Genomic DNA, 19604 nt, shown 5'->3' with positions numbered 1-19604 from the left:
GACAATTATAGATATATTTTCATTTAGTTTAAAAGTTTCTCATTCCAATTTTTTTTTTAGATTACAAGCTTTAAATTAATAATTTTATAATCCAGCTGATAATGTAACTGCAGCTTAATATCCCTGAACTAAGTAAATTGAAAAATATTTAACGATATTCTGTCTTAATTGCTTTTTGGGTGTTTTGAATAAACTAAAACGTATCTACCACTATTCGGACAAAATGTAAACTGTAACGTTAACTAGAATCAGTTTTCAGTTTTCAAAATGGGCAACATTGTAAAAATTGCCTTGAAAACGGGAAGGTTTTGCAATGGATCACCTTCGGGATAGTGGTACTGAAATTTGAATACAAAAATCTCCCGAGGAAAGAAAAAGTTTAGCGAAAACAATCACATAACTGATTCAGCAATGAACGAATTAAACGATCATCAGTAATGGTGCGTTATCAAAACAGAAAGGACTACGCAGAGCAAAAATTTCTACTTAAAAAAATATAATAGTTGTAGTCGTCGTAAATCAAAATATTTTACAGATTCAATATCAGGTGGAATATCGTTATATCTGTATCCTGTATCTATATCAGGTGGAATATGGTTGGGGATAGTATAGTAAACGTAAGGAAGACTACACTTTAAACACACTGACGAAAAACCTCTGTCGACCCATAAAAACAAAGTTCATCAATAACTTTTACTATTTGATTATTAATACTGGGTGAACTTTTCAAGTCATCCAATCAATATGAAATATTAAAAATGATTTTAAAATATTCGAAATTTTATATAAAATCATTTACTCTTTTTATCCTTATTCTAATCTCAAAGTTGTAAGAATTCTTTTTTCTTTTCTTTTTTTTTTTTTTTATTCGTCCATTCAGCATAAGCAAAAGATTATAAATTTCTTGCCAATAGTGTTTGTTATACACGTGAGAGTTTTCCAATCTAAAATTTTTTGATACCGTTAAACATAAGGTAAATTAATGTGTGAGCATAATGTCGATGCTACTGATGAAGCTGCTACCACTGCACTTGATGTTAATGATGGCTGTAGACAGAAAATCATTCATCAGTGACGTTTACATATAATGTATGCAAACAAATGTGACAGCAAGCCAGTCAGTCAACCAACCGCACTGAAAAACAGCACGCAAGAAATAAAAAAAAATAAATAAATAAAAAAATAAAAAATAAAAAAATCCCAGTATATAAAAGAACAAAAATGTAATTAAAAGCTGCCTGAGATAACTTCTGCTTTTGTGCTGCTTTATTGTTGTTGCTGTTTGCCATTTTTTGCCAACTCTAGAAAATCAAGTTAATATTAAACATACTGGCTTTGACTTAACAGAAGAAATCCAAAAAAAATGAGAAAAAAAATAAAAATAATAATAATAATAATAATGAAACATTCAAAGGGGAAGCACTTTTCGCTTTCTATGTTAAAGAGTAAGAGTTGTATTAAAAGTAAAGCAAGAGGATGCTAAGGATCGGCATTTAAGAAACATTATAATAAACGTTGTTAGTGAAAGGTAGCCAAATGACGATTTAAAGAAAATTAAATTAATTAATAGATAAATAGATAAATGAAATAATTAAATGAAAAATTCGTAAAACACGCGAAACATAATTTTAGAAGTGATATAAAGCTTACGTGGGACTGCTGAAAGACATCATTTGTCTTCGAATAGGCCGCGGTGAGTGATTAGAGTTCGGTTTCAACCAGTTTTCTGATCACTTGTGACTTTATTATCCTGCAAAGTGCATTTATGGCGAACGGGGATGGTTTCAGAACGTTGCACTCACACAAACTGCACACACTGTTGCTTAATGCATTTCACATATTTTTTTTGGCTTTTTTTTCTCTCGCACAACAATCCTTTTCCTTTTTGCCAGTTGTGGTAGCGGGAGATTTCAGCACAAAAAAAAAAAAAAGAAAAAAATGTGAAAGAAAAAAAATATTTTTTAATTAATATACTTCAATTTGAAGTGGTTGCTCTTCATGTAGGTACACACGTACCTACACATATCATACATATATAGGCATATATTTCCACATATGAAAGTATTGCTTTCTCTTGTTGTGGTTGTGCTATTATAAAGGCCTTTATTCATTATATTGACATGTTTTTCTCTGTATGGATGTAATGTTTGATTGTAACTCTTTGCCAGCTGCTAACCTGCAGCCTGTCCGTTTGCTAATTTGACTGTATGCCTGATATGTGATGAAAGCATATTCATGTTATTTCATTCTGTACATCATTTAATTGTACATTATTCAATTATATATGTTTATACATATGTATGCATGTATGTGTATAGGTTCATAAAAAAGAAATTTTTATTGAAAACCCAAAAAGATTTTTATTCTTATATATTTATTATTATGTAGAAAAAAATCTAGCCATCTTTGAGAATGGATGATTTAATTAAGGCTTTTCATAAACCTTTTTCTTTTTTTTTTTTTTTTTTTTGATAAATAAATAAAAAGACAACATCATGTTCTCCATTCCCAAACCTTTATTGCGCGCAGCTGGTATTGCTGCAATTGTTATTATCACCGCATAGCGATGAGTGAAACGAATAAAAAATTGCCGACAATTGCTCTTCGATCTTACCACGCAATGTTGCAGCAAAGAAATTTTTGCAGCAAATATTCATTTCATACTTTTCCACTGGAATTCATTCGAAGGCACTCGGCCGACCACACTCGAATTATATCATTAAAACGCTTAAGAAAAAGAAACTTGTTATTAAAACATTGGTCAATAATATCCGGGACTGATATATTATATGCATTCTTACGGGACCGATATATATTCTTACAAAGAATCTACATTCTTTTTATCGAAATTTTATGTCAATCCGATCACTCGTTACGGTGGTTTGAGTTACATTGCTTTTGTTATTTTCAAAACAATGGAAAATTTTGATTTTCATCTGCTAATCAAACTTTACCTTTTCGATGGGAAACAATATCATTCAAAGCTAGCATTGGCCAGAAAAATTATATGGCAACTCTTTTTCGTAGTAAAACAAAAAAAAAAAAAAAAAATAGATTCCTAATGGTTTAGTGATTTCAAAAAAAGGTTGCACATGGCACATTGATAACGCTTAAGAAGATATTGGACGCCTAAAAAATATTCTGACATTACAGAGCACGGCAAAAATCCTCAAAATTGTTAATGATCGAAAAATTAAATTCCGAGAAATTGCAAATATTCACTATTTTGCATAAATATCTTAACATGAGAAAGCTCCTCCCAACACGGTACTATCCGCTTACTGACATTGGAGCGAATGCATCGTATCGCCATTCGATGACAATAGTGTAACAATTCTATGAATGTAAGTTTCTTTAGTCCTGCCCAATTTATTATATTCTCAAGATCTTATCCACAGCGATTGTTACCCATTGACAAATCTCAAGTGAACGCCCCAAGTTAAAAGATCGAAGAATGAAATGATATGAGGTTATTTTAGAAACCGAACCATATGTTTTAAAGGTCCACGCAGATCGTTCTGTAAAGGAGATAACGCAATGTTAGAGAAGTAGTTGGACGGATTGCATTCCTCCGCAGGGAGACTACGTTGGTTAGCAAAGTCGAATTTTGCAGAAAAACAATTGATTCAATTAAGTATAGCTCATAAATAAATTAAAACTAGAACGCGCTTTGAAGCGTACTGAATTCGTGAATAGAAATGACATTGACTTGCATGGAAGACAAGATAGTGGAAGTTGGAAATTGTTTGTTTTTCTCTTAAAACTCCTTAAAAACTAAATTTGCCGAAATTTTTTTAAAAAGCGATTATGAGATGTGAGGAAAAAATATTATTTAACAGAATATAGTCAGGTTAATTAAATTCGCTTTTCTGACGAAAAGTTTTACGTTCAAAATTTCGTCAATTTTGTTCGCTCGTCGTATAGATAGCCTTAATGTTTATTCTAGTTGCTTGGTGCAAAAGTATATTATTATAAATTCTGAATGAAAGTCATTTACCAAGCTTTCTAAATATTTTTTGAAAGCCAACTGACTGATTATTTCAATTTTCATTAAAAATCCAAATTGCAAGTTGACTCTCACCAGTGGTAACTGGGCAACAAAGTAACGTGGCTTGCTAACAATCAAAATGTCCGAAATGAATAAATTTCACAATCAATGTCACTTACGGTGCATACTGCGATGATGACGATAATGCTTTAAATACTTGCAACGGCTCTAAATGTGCCAGAGATTGTCAATAAGCCAAACATAGTTTCGTTATCTATTACCCTTGTATCGGAAAAGTGAGTTTTGTTAAAATAATTATTCGATACATTATTTCTCTCTTCTCGAGAGAGAGTAATCTTGCATTTTTTTCTGAATAACTATCACATTAAAAGCAATCTGCTTTATTTATTTATATAAAGTAAAATCTATTTCTCGTAACGAAAATTGAAGACAATGTTGCTAAAATGCATCTTTGTTTCCAAAATTGTCTTGGTATCCCTGACGTAACAAAGGTAATTTCCCATTATGTCACATGCACTGGACAGTTTAAAGTTAAACTGAAATTTCGCTATACTATATATATATATATATATATACATATATATATTTATATGCATTTGCTTACAGGAGTGCTTTGTTTTACATATCGTGCTGTTTCATTGTTGCGAGGGACGGAAATGTATAGATAGGATGATTGCATTTCTGGTTGTTTGTTTAAATATATTTGCGGTTTTAAAAATTGTCAATAACGCTGCAGACTCTGAATGTAAAGCTTCCGTTTTATAATGACGGAAGGATATCTGCGTATAGAACGGAAATTAAACATGGATATCAAAAAAAATATGTATACACTGAATGCACAAAAAAAAAAAAAAAATATGTATACATAATACAAAAAAAAAAAAAAATGATAATAAAACAAGCAAACAAACACACACATATGACATTAATTCATATTGCAGTTAAGTAGAGTTATTAATTATTAATATAAAATAAATGTTAATTTAACGAGAAACGGGAAATATTGAACTCCTAACCAAGTTTCACGTTTTATGTCATCAAAAAGATAGTATTTATTATTGTACAAGAGAGAAAAGCAAACAATGAAAAAATAAATAAAGAAAATATCAGAAAAAAAAAAACATTGTCTGAATCTACATCGGCTTTATATAAGATACGTCGATTCCCGTCCTTCTCAGCGAGTTTACGCTTGAACGCAGAAAGAGTTGGGGTACGGCCAGCGGAGAATTGGTAGTAGTAGTAAGCAAAACCTTTTAATCATTTTTTGTAGCGTTTAAGAGTTTCAGCGTAGAGCACGGCATTGCGGCATAGTCGTGCTGTTGTAGAGAGAGATTTGGGAACTAAGGTATCGTAGTTAAGGTAGGAAGCATGAAACTCGTTCATCTTTCGATGCTTCCTTATCGGTTAATTGACAAATCAGTGGGGAATTAGCTTATACTTGATATATCGAGAGATTGAGATATCGGGGCTTTATATACTTGCTTTATTATTGGACACAATTCTACACAAGATTTCCTTGCGGTTCCCACTCCATCCCATGATCGCAATGTGGAAATTGTTTGGTCGCGAAACGATCGATTTCGTAACCAAGCTTTTGCGTAGTTGAAAAAGGGCCTCTATTGATAAATCCAAGGGTTAAATATTTTTTGAAAGAAAACGAATAAAAATATATGAAAGAAACCATTAGATTGATTTAATAGATGCTTTCAACCTGCTGCAATTAGTAGAAGAACAAATTTATGGGAAACAAATTTTTCTTATAATTTTAAACATCGAGAGAAAACACGTCTTTTCTTCCTGACACCAAAGTGAGGAGGACAGCATTTTACTTTTCACACTGTAGTACTGCAGTCACATCAATTTGTTGCAGTATCTTCAAACTAACATGCCAAAGCAAAGTATGTGAAGATCTTCCCGATAAATCGTAATTAAGTTCTTTCACATGTTATTTATTGAAAAAGGAGAATGCTTTCCTTGGTCCAAAATTCATTCCATTCAAATGTTCCCCAATCGCGCAAAAATCAATATTTTTGGAAATAGCGTGAGTTACTTCCTTTTGTTCACACTTGCAGCACAGTCTCGAAAATTAAGATCGCCTCGCAAGCTTATTAAAATATATTAAAATATATAATATTTTTATATCCTATGGTCGGTCTTCCCCCCCATGATCAAAATTTGCCAAAAATACACCTATTTTATGCCGTTATAGCGGCTCGCTGCTATCCCACCAAAAAGAAAAAAAAAACGTATAAACGTAAAAATCTTTCATAGAAAACGGGAAAAATTTTTTCTTGAGCAAACCATTAACTTACGTAATTCAACTGCCAAACGATGTCAAGCTTTATTTGCAGTATGTAATACGCGACGTGATCCTTGAACATACGATGAGTAAGCTCATATTTCAAATACCAAAACAAATTATTGGTAATTGTATAGACTAGGAATCTACACATTTCTAATATATACTTCAGTTCATGCACATATCCAGAATATATATACACACTATACGATGTAAAGGTTGAAATTTTCCACTATCGGAAAGTTTTTTTTATTCTACGTAGACTGAGATTGACTCGCCCGTATTGACTAGGCGTCGTGGTCATTGCTAGCGTGACTTAACTTTGAAACTCATTCTTATCTCTTTACCTGTAACCTTTCAATATGTCTGGATGACAAAGCTCATGATTCCTTCAATTGCCATTCGAAGTGAAATTAGTTCTAATTTTATTTACTTCACTCTTAGACAAAATTCAAGTATAAAAAGCCGACAATTCATTTTCTACAGTTTGACGTATTATAACAATAAGATGCTACAAGTAACGGATCTTACAGTACAAATTACAAGACTCTATACCAAACAATTGTCTCATAGTCTAACTTCTCGATTAGTTCGTTTGGTCTTCCTGTTCTGCACTAAAATGCCAGCAGAATGATTTACCTTGAAATGTGACTTTTGCGGCGGTGACTCCAGAAGAATCAGGAAATGCTCTTGTCGTTACTCCGAAACCTACGTTTGAAATGATTGGCGTTACGAAATCGTTTTCAATCACATTCGGAATCAGCTGTGGTGCCTTCAACTATGACAATCCCGCTGATATCCAGTCATCTTATAACTTATGACTAGTAATCAATTTCCAAAGGAAACTCTAAGATTACGATATGAATTAGCTTAAACTTAACCTACGTGATTACTAAAATATAATGCGTGAAATGAAAACTTCAAACTTCCAGTGTGTGACCAAAACGAACTTGAAACTTTGATCATTACGAAAGAAAAGCTAATAGAAGAAGATTTAAGACGAAGCTTAAAGAATTATAAAGGGGATTTGACATCGCAACTTGGAAAAAAACCAAAAATTCATTAGTTTTATATTAATTATGGGCAAGCCTTTCCCTTGATTTTGCTGATTATCTCACGTGACCGAATCAAGTCGAAAGCGTCTAGGCCTTGATGTTGTCGTGAGACGGCACATCGACGATCTGTTGGAAAGACCATTTTGAGGTTAAATCAATTTGTTTATTCTAACTAATCAAAAATGTAGCGTTTTATTGAGCTCGATTCGATTCGATTCGATTCACATTTTTATCAATCAATTACAAGGTTTTCATGCCACAAAACTATTTCAAGACTTAATAAATCGCATATTTTTATAATGGTGTTGGTATTGAAAAAATTTTAAAAGTACTTTTAACTACCTTTTGTGTAACTAACTTAAGAGTAGATTTAATTAGGAGACCAATTTATGGGTGCAACTATATGCAACTTTTATATATAGACATTTACGTATATATATATGTATATATATGTATATGTATATATATGTATATGTAAAGAGTTCAAATGTTAACAAAAATCAAAAAAAATTTAAATAAAAATTTATAACCTACACGTCGACATATCAACTTTATGTATGTATATACATATCGAACCTACATACTGCGGAGCGCATGACCAATTTAAAAAACTGCATCACACTTATCTTTTAATAAAATACCAAAGGTAGAGAGGAAAAGAATACGAACGGTCGAAAACAAGCCGCATATTACAATAAAATCATTATAAGCTTTTCGGTAAATACAGTAGCAGCTGTATCGATATGCATTTATATCTATATATACATATATATATATATATATATATATATATATATATATATATATCAATAAATATATACGCATATATGTATGTAAACACGCGTACAACACGCAAACATGCATAAAATCAAAATATGCATAAAATTCCTTTTTCAGTCAATATACTCGTTTAGTGTAAAGTTCGATTAACAATTGCGAACTGAACTCATAGCCTCAATGGCAAGGATGTTGGATGAGGCGTAAAGCTAGCAACAGCAATAGCAACAGCAGCAACATCATTGTCATCGCTACCGTTGCCGTCACCCCCTCTTCACTATTAATTGTTGTGCATACGGTTTTTTGTTTTATTTCTTGCCCGGGAGAAGCTCCCTTTGCTATGCTATGCTTTTTAAAAATAATATGTATTCAGACGCATGCACTTACACACGTACACAACCGCGCGCGCACACACATACACACACACACAAACGCAATACGTATACGCGAATGTGTGCGAGTATGTTATATAACTAAATACGCATACGAATACATAAGGATGCGTACGAATCCATATATAAATATTTTTTTATTGCAATTTTGCATATATTTTACCTTAAAAATAAACATGCTTTCCCTTGTTTACGCACTAAAGTTGTTTGCTATCAAAGATCAGAGCATGCCCTCGCTATATCATTCCGCAAGTAACATGTATCGAATTTATACATTCCATGAAAAAATATATATGCTTCTGGTCAACGTGAAACTCTAACTCGAGCCCATTATCACTTCGATGTAGACATAATAATGACACCTACAAACAAATAACATTTATCTAAACTAAAATTGAAAATAACATCATAAACACTAAGAGGGGAAAAAATGCGTAAGCTTTTTACGCAACTTTACGATCTTGTCTCATAATAATATATTATAAATAATAGAAATAATAATCATAAAAATGTTAAAAACTTTAAAAGTTTACGACAATGACATATATGAAGTTTTTCATTACGGCCGTCCCTTAATCCAAAGGTTATGATCAAGAAATCAATCTGCGATTTATCGCATCCAACTTTGGTTGAAACCACGTATCAAAAGAAAAAAAAGTCATAAACCACGCACAGGGTGCATGCGGGACAGCTGTGGACTGAGAATGCTTAAATATGTCACGACACTTTCTAAAGGAACATCTGTTGTATTATTTTTCTTCCTGACTATCGATAAAGTCGGAGAGAGAGAGAGACTATGAAGTAACCGAGGATATTACATCACACGTTTCAGTTTAGAAATTTGCATTTTTTTAAAATCGTAAGCCGATTTATATTTTACCATAAAGACAACTTACATCCTAATAAACATACCCAAATTGTCCAACGATAAAATCAATTCAACATCCGCTCAGGCCGCTGCCTGAATACTTCTAAGGACATAATCTGTCGAATGGCCTACTAAAGTGCCGGTTATAAACTCCGAGTCACACGCACGCGACACCCTTCGTAATTATATAGGGTATGAACGAATAACTTTTGAGCGTATGCTCCTGGGTTCGCAAAATTTCGTTAACTTATGCCATAGATAACTTTATACACTGCGGAAACGAGCACATGCGGTCTTCTCGTCCACTTCATCGAATTATTATCTCGTTGAGAAAATTCCATTAGACGGCGAATAGCCGGATTTTCTTTAAAAGACTCACATACATGTAGGTCTAGTTGAAGTGCATACCGTCATGCCGTCGAAGGAAACAAACGAAAATCACACGATCCGACGAAAAAATTTTTAAGCAAAGCATTTGTATAAGTATTGGCGTGTGACTTTCGAATTCATTTATCATTATTACTATTATTACTTTTCTGACCAGTTGTGTTAGCTCTTAAATTTGGTTTTTGAATTTGACTTTGACAATTTTTACAATCTCCATAATTAAATGGACTCGAGTTTACTACGAGTACTTTCGGATAACGATTTCAAACAGAAAAGCAATCTTTGAATTTAATCTTATACTTATGCACAATTCGATAGAAAAAATGTTTGTCCCTATGTCCTATACGATTGATCGGTCAATGTTGTGGACTTTAATTCTATTTTTTATTTTTAATAACCACACAGAGAGTATCTCTTATATGCGCAAGCAAGTCAATAATCAGAAATATTTACAGATAAAGAAAAGAGTAAAGAGAATTTCAATTTCGTGGGGACTGCTTGATCGAATCGAATGTTTTTTTGGATACAAGAAACAACTCTTAATTGACGAATCCTTCTTAATTCTAGATTTAAGTTATAACAGTAAGTAAGCTTTGACTATGTGCTTTTATATCCCGCATCACTTATGGTGCGAGGGTCTATTAAATTCACGTGAACGTATGCAACATTCAGAAAAACTTGAGATATACCCATCTTTTATTATATCGATTGGTATAGAATCATTTTCTGAATCGATATAAGTTTGTCTATCCGTCTGTCCGCTCAGTTTTTTTTGTGTCGAACCCACACAGGCCGAAATTTTTAAAATACACTCATGAAGTTTGATACGTGTTTTGGACGAAGAGCGAACGCTATTGAAAATGGCTCGTGTCGGACCACTTTTTCGACCATATTCAATTATGACATAGAGTCCGGTTAACTGTAAACTGTAAAGTTCATCTAAGAATCGATCGATTACGTACTTTTTTATCAAATTGCGCCGCAGCTAAACAATCGTTTTGCTTGATGGGTCAAACTTACTTAATTGTCGCAACACAACTAACTAATCAATGTTGAAATTTTGTCCTGTTAGAATGCTGACTAAATGTGTATGGTTAACGATTCATTAAACATCTGGAGAACCATTTTTTGGCTGAGTCTACATATCCCAACGAACCAAATACCAGAAGAGAGATTTCCAATTTCTGTTTTCGTCAATGGACTTTTTGGAGATATATTCTGTTTACGGAAATGCTTGCGATATCCAGAAGCAAGCTTCAGAAAGCGTGTAAAATATATGAATTCGTGATCAGTATCAAATTATGAATTGATCTTGCCAAGTTCGCCCGTCCGTGGCTGTGTCTGTCCATAATAAGCATTCTACCCGTCGCTAAGATTAAAACATCTGCTCCAAATTCGAACAGTGAAAACCCTTGCACGCAATTTGCAATTGAAAATGCATTAATTAGGTGATAGAAAATACCTTATATATCTTAAGGAAGAAAAAAAAAATTGTTTTGTTGCTCAATGCACTCATAAACGATAACAAAAACAACGATTAAATTTCCTCGCATATTCTATGGTTGATCCCATAATGTTTATAGAAAAATTGAAAAAGCAGTTAAAGTCACTTAATATTATCAAATAAAGAAATTTCAATTATTTTGTTTTTGTGTTTTTTTTTTTTTAAGTTTCTTTACGATAAACATGCTGGACATGAAAAATTCAGCGGCAACCACAGTAATTTTGTTCAATATTTTTGAAAATTCGCCGTAATGTGTTTCCGCCTTTTCAGCAATAACAAAGTAGTTTTCGCTAAATGTTGAAAATGTAATTAAATCCATCAAAATCGAAATGGATCTAGATAAGTACTTCCTTAAAGTCCCACACACATTTCACTTTCGGATTAATGTGCAGGCTGAACACGAACAATAGCCGTAAATTTCTGCCGCAAACTTAGGACAAGAAAAACGCATTGGTAATAGACGGAACGAACAAACAACAGCCAACACAGACTGAATATTATTTAAGTCTTTTGTAGAATGAAAAAATATCCTATAAGCAGTTAGCGTAAAATTCGCTCTTATGATATTTATTAATTTTAAATATTAGTAAAATCCGTCCAAAACCTCGTCCGCACTCAATTACTGAAAAACCCAACATATATTTGTTGTCTTTCATTAGGATTTATAGTCTTTGCGTTCAAAAAAGAAGTAAGTGTTCAACTTGATTTTATACTCTTCTTGATTTGCATATGGTATTAACGTCGGCCCAAGGACTCGTTTATAATTATCAAAACATCATACCATATGTCAGAGAAAACTGTAATTTTAAGTTTATCAACGAGCGAATGAAGTGCGACTAAGGATATGATTGCAAACGCTATATAACCACATATATATATATATACACTTGTATATGTATTATATATATACGTATAATGTAACCTATATTATGTACCGCCCTGCTCTAAGAGAGACAGTGTAACACTATACGGCGCTGAATAAAACTATGTGACTGTTTCATTTGAAAATAATGTCTTTAATCTATACGCAACAATGTAATTTACTATAAACTGAAGTGTACAGTTCTTTCGAGCTTTAAATAGATGTAGTCCTGTGCACGATTTACGCGAGCGCTTACTTTTTTTCTTCATTCATGCTAAATGCTTACGAGTGAGGATGCATGCGCTACGACATCGAAAGCTTAGAGCAGAGTAACCGAACCTTCAACATCGACGATAAAGCTGAATAACCATGATGGCCCTATTTGGCCTAATCCAAGTGAAACGAAATGAAGGCGTCACTAGGGACATCCGCTAACGCAATTAAGAAAAAAATGTTGAGCGATATGGCAAAAGTCATGATATCTTGAATCTTCAGTAGGGAAAAATTCGATCCCATATAAAAACTCGGTCAGGAAATGTACGCAGTTATAACCTGGGATGTCCTATCTTGCCCGTGATTATCAGCAGACATACGCCTTTCGATACATGATATTTTGTTTGTTCAAACGATGCTTCTATTCTTATAACGATACTAAAATATGAGTTCTTTTGTGGATAGGCCCAAAACACTCTTGTGGCTCTTGTTCGACAATACAGTGAAAAAAGTAATTCCTAAGGTTTTTTTAAAATATCTCTTCAATCGGCGGATATTTATTCACACACTCAATATTTGATAAATTATTCAAGACTTTCTGCATTTGAACGCAAATGTGTTATGACAGGGGTATGAAAAAATTCCAGCCAAGCCGAATATAATTTCAACCAATGTTATTACTGTTTAATTTCAGCCAAAGCAAAATTATGAAAACGTCGACTTTATTGACTAGGGTTTTAATACTTTTTTCCTCCACATTTAAAGAGGAAAATACGAAAGAGCTGCTCTCGTATTTTATTATTTAATGTGTGTGATTTTTTTGCTCTTTTCAATTTGAATATCTGCCTTCGGAGGATGGCTGTATAATATTATAAGTTTATCATTTCGTTTGATAAAATATTGTGCAAGTGTAAGTAGGTCTTCAATGCAAAGAAATGACTACTTAAGTGTACCTTGAAAGAAGCACTAAAGAATTTATTTATTTATCTCATATTTTCTCCATGGAGGTAGGAGTCTGCCTGATTATTTTGCCTTGCCCTTAAGAAGTTCATTTGTTTTAAATAAATAAAAATGAAAAAACAAAATTTTATAGTCTTATTAAAAGACATTTTAATCGTACAGACGGTATTCATAACTATGCCTCTGCGATGTAAATATGTTGTACTTACTTACTGCATATATCCCGTCCAATCAACACCCACCTACATTTAACAGCTATACCTATGTATATTATGCGTATATATTAATGCGTGCACGCACTCTCTCTTGTTTCTCTCATACTATTGCATTTTCATTTTATTTATTTATTTATTCATTTACTTTTTTTTTTTTCATAGCTTCCCATGTAAACATTAACCGGGAAAATATGTCTATTTTTACCTCTACAACAAAAACAATAATAATAACAACAACAACAACATTAATAAATAATAATAACATTTTAATATGAATTCGTTATAGCCAGCAGTCCGAAATGCTTGCTATTGGTGGCAAATTAAAGAATAAAACAAAATCATGTAGAAATTCACGCATTTGCTATCACATTCAAGCAAAGCTTGTTGCCTGTACACACAACAGTGTAACAATATAACGCACTAGATAAAATATGTTAAACGTATCCCCGTATTGTATATAAATTTTATAACAATTACCGGAATTAATATAAAATACTAGAGGCTTTAAATGTAATCAGTGGACATTACATACAAACAAGTACATAGAAAAATGCATGTACTAGTACTGGTTTTTTCAACAACTTATTTCTGAATGTCAGTTTACAAGTACCCTACATGGCAAGCGTTTATTATCACTTTATGCAAATGTTTTTAACATTTCAAACGTATCTAAATGTTAAAGTTTGATATTTATATGAGTCTCTCTCGCTCTCTCTCTCTCTCTCTCTCTCTCTCTCTTTCTCTCCTCTCTTGAGTGAAAATTGTGACTTAGAAAACGAGGACAATTGCTAAACCGGAACCAGATGAATCAGAAAGTTAGTAAAATCATAGAAAATCTTGATTTACAGTAGGCCAGCAAAGTCTACACACGAAATACGGAATTTCTCTTATTAAAAATCGCATTTAGTTATAACTTATATTAAAAAAAAAAAATTCAAGTTTTCTTTGGACTTAAGATAAAGTCACAAACAAAAAATATACTTCAATCCCAAAATTATCACAAACAACGGCACATAAAGTTAATTTCACAGGCAAAAAATTAACAAAACAACACTTCGTTGGCCCGCCTTTAGCACCTGCCACTGCTCGTGTACGTCGTGGCATTAAAGAAACCAATTCTTTTTTATTTTATTTATTTTTTTTTTTTTGTTACATCTGCACCAATTTTATTGCAGTCGCCAAATAAAGCTTTTTTGATAATTTTTTTATTAAGAATTGGCTTCACCCAGAATAAACAGTTAAATCGAGCTAGTATTCAGCATGATTATGAAACGAAATGAAATCAACTACTTAATCAATCAGAAATCGCATGAACTTATGCATAGAGGGCTTATTGTGTAATACCTTGCGGAGACTATGTTTTTCTTACTCACTTTTCATATATTTTACACAATCTAACTGTACTCTATTTCTTTTGCTATGGAACATTTTGGACAGAGAACATGTCCCAATTTTTCTCGATTACTATTAAAAAACGGAGCTTGGCTTTTTTTAATTGCTAATCTAAAATAATTGTCGAGATGGCATCGAATAGATTCGAATATATTTCGTTGACTTAATTGGGTTTCTTTTTATGTTTATTGTTGATAGCGTTTGAAATTTATTCAATTTTCTTTACGAAGTTATGCGTGGGTTTAATATAATAGATGTCGTCAATTGTGAGTTAAAATTTTATGCCGAAGCTAAACAATTTTTGCATATATATATTTAGTTCAAAATAGAAGGTACTCAAAATGCCTGCTAAACCGCGCTTTCTTTTGCGTTTTTTTTTTTTTTTTACTTTATTTTTAATCAATTTGTTTTTGCTAATAATTAAACATCATTATAGACTGCTTGCCACCTAACCGTACAATATCGTATAAACATGAAGCAGGAAAACATGACATTTATCAACAAATTTGAAATAACCGTTGTTTATATACGAAATGTGTAAGCAGTACCTGTACTTATATATCGCAGCATTAGGACATGAGTACATGAGTGGTATGAAAAAAAAGTTTTATTCAGTTAATAAAGCAAAATTGCAATTCCTTATCATAATTCCGATAACAACCAACGACGAGGAATTAAAAGGCCTTTAAAATACAAACATTCCAAATAAATAAATATGCGGGTGTCCATATGTCCGCCACCTGTTTCGTGATCTTTCACAAGACATTGAAAGTTCGCAAAGACTTTTTAATTTAAAAATAAAATGTCTCTTGAACCTGTCTCATACATGCTGTAGTACCTTAAAAAAAAAAGAAAGGAAAAAGCAGTAAATCACGTTTTATACTATATTTAATACATTACGAACTGCAGCAGAGATCGATACGAAATTTGCAACTAATATATATAATGGGAACAACAATGTAAGCTGAAAATTTCTTTCACCCTGATTAGATAAAACTATCCTTTCTCCGCGCCGAACAATAATAGAGCTTTTGTGTTGACTGCATACGAAAGCTATGCTCATCTAGAATCGAATTTCCCACCTTTTAAAGGTAAAGGTAAGAAAAGTAAATGACTTATGGTAATTGCGCGAGTTAAAGTAAAAAATATTTAAAGAAGAAGTGAAGAATCACTCGAATCGAACTTGTTGATATTCTTAGCTATTGTGGACGCGGTTTGGGACATGATTTTTCACATACTTATTAGAAATTTCAATAAAAACCGATCAAACGGTCAGACGGTCTTTGCTTAATTAATGGTTAGATGTTACACAAGGAACGACGATATAAATAATTGCCCGCCGATCTCTAGGCGATAGTCATAAAAATGAGGAATTCGTTTTTCTCTGTCCTACCGAAAACACAAATGTATAAACAATTATGCGCGTTTATATAAGTATGTATGACCCAAACCTGTATGCATGTATGATTACATGTATTTATGTTTGCGGATAATGGCTGCATGTGTGAAGCTAACGTGATATAATTATAGTAGACGAAAAAAAAAAAAAAAAAAAAACCATTGCGAATATAATTTTGCTATAGAAAACGTTTGCCCAGTTTCGATAATGCTTTGTCAACTGCAACACATTCCAATAATTTCGGTTTTTTAATACAAAATGATTCTCTTTTTTTATTTTTCGTATTTTCGCGCGGTGGAAAACCAAAACAACCAATCAGAATTAAAGTTAGAGAAAAAACTAGAAAACCAAACGCACCAATACAAACAGTTTTTTTTCGTGTTTTTTTTTTATATTTAGATTTTTTGCTTGTTTATTTAATTACATTATTTATGTAATTGCATTAGCTTTAGATTAAAGGAAATTTAGTTTCGGGTTTGAAAACGAATACCATCAAAGTGTTGGGAAACAGTGAAAAATGGGAAAAATTCAAATAAAAAAGAAAAAGAAAAAAACAAAAACAAAAATTCGAAAATATTATGAAAGCATGTTTTAACTAAACTTTACTTGCAATCAACTGGAATAAAATTAATTATTGAAACGGGTAAGTGATACGTATTTATGTACAATACGTTAAAGGTTTAACAATATTACGGCATATGCTGGCGAAAATTTATTACCTCGTATCATAATAATCTTTAAGAATACCTGGCATGCATTAGCATCGTCTACTGTTGCGTCTATGCCCAATATGGAAGCGAACTTTTCCGTTTCAATCTCATGCACAGTTATCCGCAGAGAGTGAAAAGCACGGCGAATATCATTTGTTAAATGAAATTGAAATTGTTGATTAATTTTTACGAAAGTATTCATTTAAACTTATAACATGGCAGAGACAAAAATATCTTTGCTTATTAAAAGAAGCGAAATTTCATTGTGGAAATTTCCGTCTAGTATGCTCTTTATTTTTGACGTCCCATCCGCTAGTAAGATCAAGGCAATCAATTCCATTGCTAATTGTATAGATGATAGGAAATATCCTTATCATTGGACGATCAATTACTTTAAGATGTTTACGAAATTTTCAAAAAGCAAACTGACAAAGCTAAATATTTGGAAGTCAGCAAAAGAGTTAATTCGATTGAGTTTTATGCCGCGTCAATATGGATGCGCTGTATTTTTTGCGGCACTACGGCCGAGATGGGGCTGGGGCTTGGAAAAGTTAGATCTCAGTCGAAAAAATCTGTGTTTCAAATCTAATCATATCAAAAAAGGCAATTAGGCAAAAATTGAACAATAATAGGCAAAAATTTTGAACAATAATACCTTCAGTCTACTCGTCATTCTCGCAAATCAATACAACGCCTTCTTGCGTCAAACGGTTTGACACTTTAACGAATGAAAATGTATTCAATTTTCGCTATGGTCTGATGCAAAGACTCACCGCAATGTATACGCCTGTGAGATTTTATTAGAGCCTACTAACGTGTAGCAGTCAACTGCCTTGTATAGTATGTATATGTATAGATATTGACGTTTTGAATTTTTTAACCACATTTGTTTTGTTTGGTTTTTATATAAAATTATTATATAAATGCTTTGAATATATATGTATGTATAGATTTTCCTCACGTTCTCGTAAACGACCATCGTCTACCTTCAACTCTCACGTTCATTGTTATTTTAACTAAATTTAATGACAACATTTTATTTATACACGTTCTCTCGTCCTCTCTCTATAAAATTATTAAAATCATATTCACACACACACGCACACGCATTATAGTTTGTGCGAACGCTGCCCACATTATTAATTTGTACGCGTAAGTATGCGTGCGATATGTATTTATAACTATGCGTTTATGTGTGTATAATATTTATGTTAATTTACTATTATCATTACCATCATTATAATGCCTACATACGTATATACATATGTTTATTATAATAATGCGTTTGCTTGTATAACCGTTCATCTGCACTTATTATGCATTGTCTGTGTGTGTTAGCTGCATTTGGCGCCTGATTAACACAATTTAGTTTAGAAATATCCGGCAGTGTTGCAACATTAATTTGTTTCTCAAATTATTAAAAAAAAAAAAAAACTAAAAAAAAAAAATCCACTCAAATTAAATATTATAAAAATGTAGAGTAAAAAATTTAATACAAATTTTTTAATTTCTTTGGTATAAAGTTCATGAAAAAATTTCGTAAAAAATTTTTTTAAAAAGTGTTTATAAAAAAAAAAAAGGAACCTTCTATCAAGAAAAGACAATGTGAAAGGTATAAAAAACTTAGCAAAGACGAGAGAATATTTTATGATTTATTTAATCTGCCCTGTCTACAAAGCCTTTTAGATTTGCTATGAAAGCAAAAAATGCAATTTTTTAAACTTAACTATTCAAGCAATATGATACAAATTATAAATGAGAAATCTTCTTAAGACAAAACTATACTTACAATGCATTTTATTTCCTGATCCAAAATGCTTGATATTAAAGTCTCCTATGTTTACTACATTTAACAATTAAAAGGAAAAAGAACGCATACACCCATTTCTGTCATTCCATTTCTATGATTCATAGATACGTTTCAGGGACTCAATGATTACTTTAAAACTTTAGTCGATTTAATCGTATCTGTCCACCGTTCCATGTACATTTGTATCAATAATTATTATCATTTTTATACTCACCACGCAAACGATACAGTGATCAATAAGAATGATGTTAGCCTCTTGCGGCCATGTCTGTCCAGCAGTCCATTGTCTATGTCTGTGTATGAAATATTTCCATTTAGCCGTGGCCGTTCATACATTCGCGCAACTATATTCTTCATGTTATATATTAAGATGATACAGTAAAGTTGATAGTAAGAGTAATATTTGTATACTTTCGGCGTCCGCCACCTCAAGTTAGTTTCCTTTATATCCCGCAATTTTTGCGGCTTGCTGCTCCCACCGAAATTTTAAAGGCACCTAATACATTTTTTTATCCAAAGATCGATATTTTATCTTCTAAATTGTAAGTTATCGGTGACACTAATCCGAATATTAAACTTTTTAAATGCTATTACACAACAATTTTAGCCATGTTTTTCAGAGTTTATACGCAGTCATCAAATAAATTTATCATGTTTGATATTTATATATCAGTGCTTTATACCAAATTTCAAACGGAGTTATGGACAGACAAGGGGACATATACTCTTCAAATGATTCAGATTCTGAAATT

At 32.1% G+C, this 19604-nt stretch overlaps 1 long non-coding RNA gene across 1 annotated transcript; it reads right to left on the bottom strand.

The window, feature by feature from the left end:
- Window positions 1-853: 853 nt before the first annotated feature.
- LOC119632016 lies at window positions 854-19142 on the bottom strand. Its single transcript, XR_005246735.1, has 2 exons — window positions 19067-19142; window positions 854-1881 (listed from the first exon to the last, which is right to left on the bottom strand). It is a non-coding gene; the product is annotated as an uncharacterized LOC119632016 (long non-coding RNA).
- Window positions 19143-19604: the final 462 nt, after the last annotated feature.

This window comes from Glossina fuscipes, unplaced genomic scaffold (assembly GCF_014805625.2).
Source record: "Glossina fuscipes isolate IAEA_lab_2018 unplaced genomic scaffold, Yale_Gfus_2 1, whole genome shotgun sequence".
In the NCBI taxonomy this organism is placed as follows: Eukaryota; Metazoa; Arthropoda; class Insecta; order Diptera; family Glossinidae; genus Glossina; species Glossina fuscipes.
The sequence above is the reverse complement of the archived record's forward strand: the minus strand, read 5'-3'. Positions and strand labels throughout refer to the sequence as shown.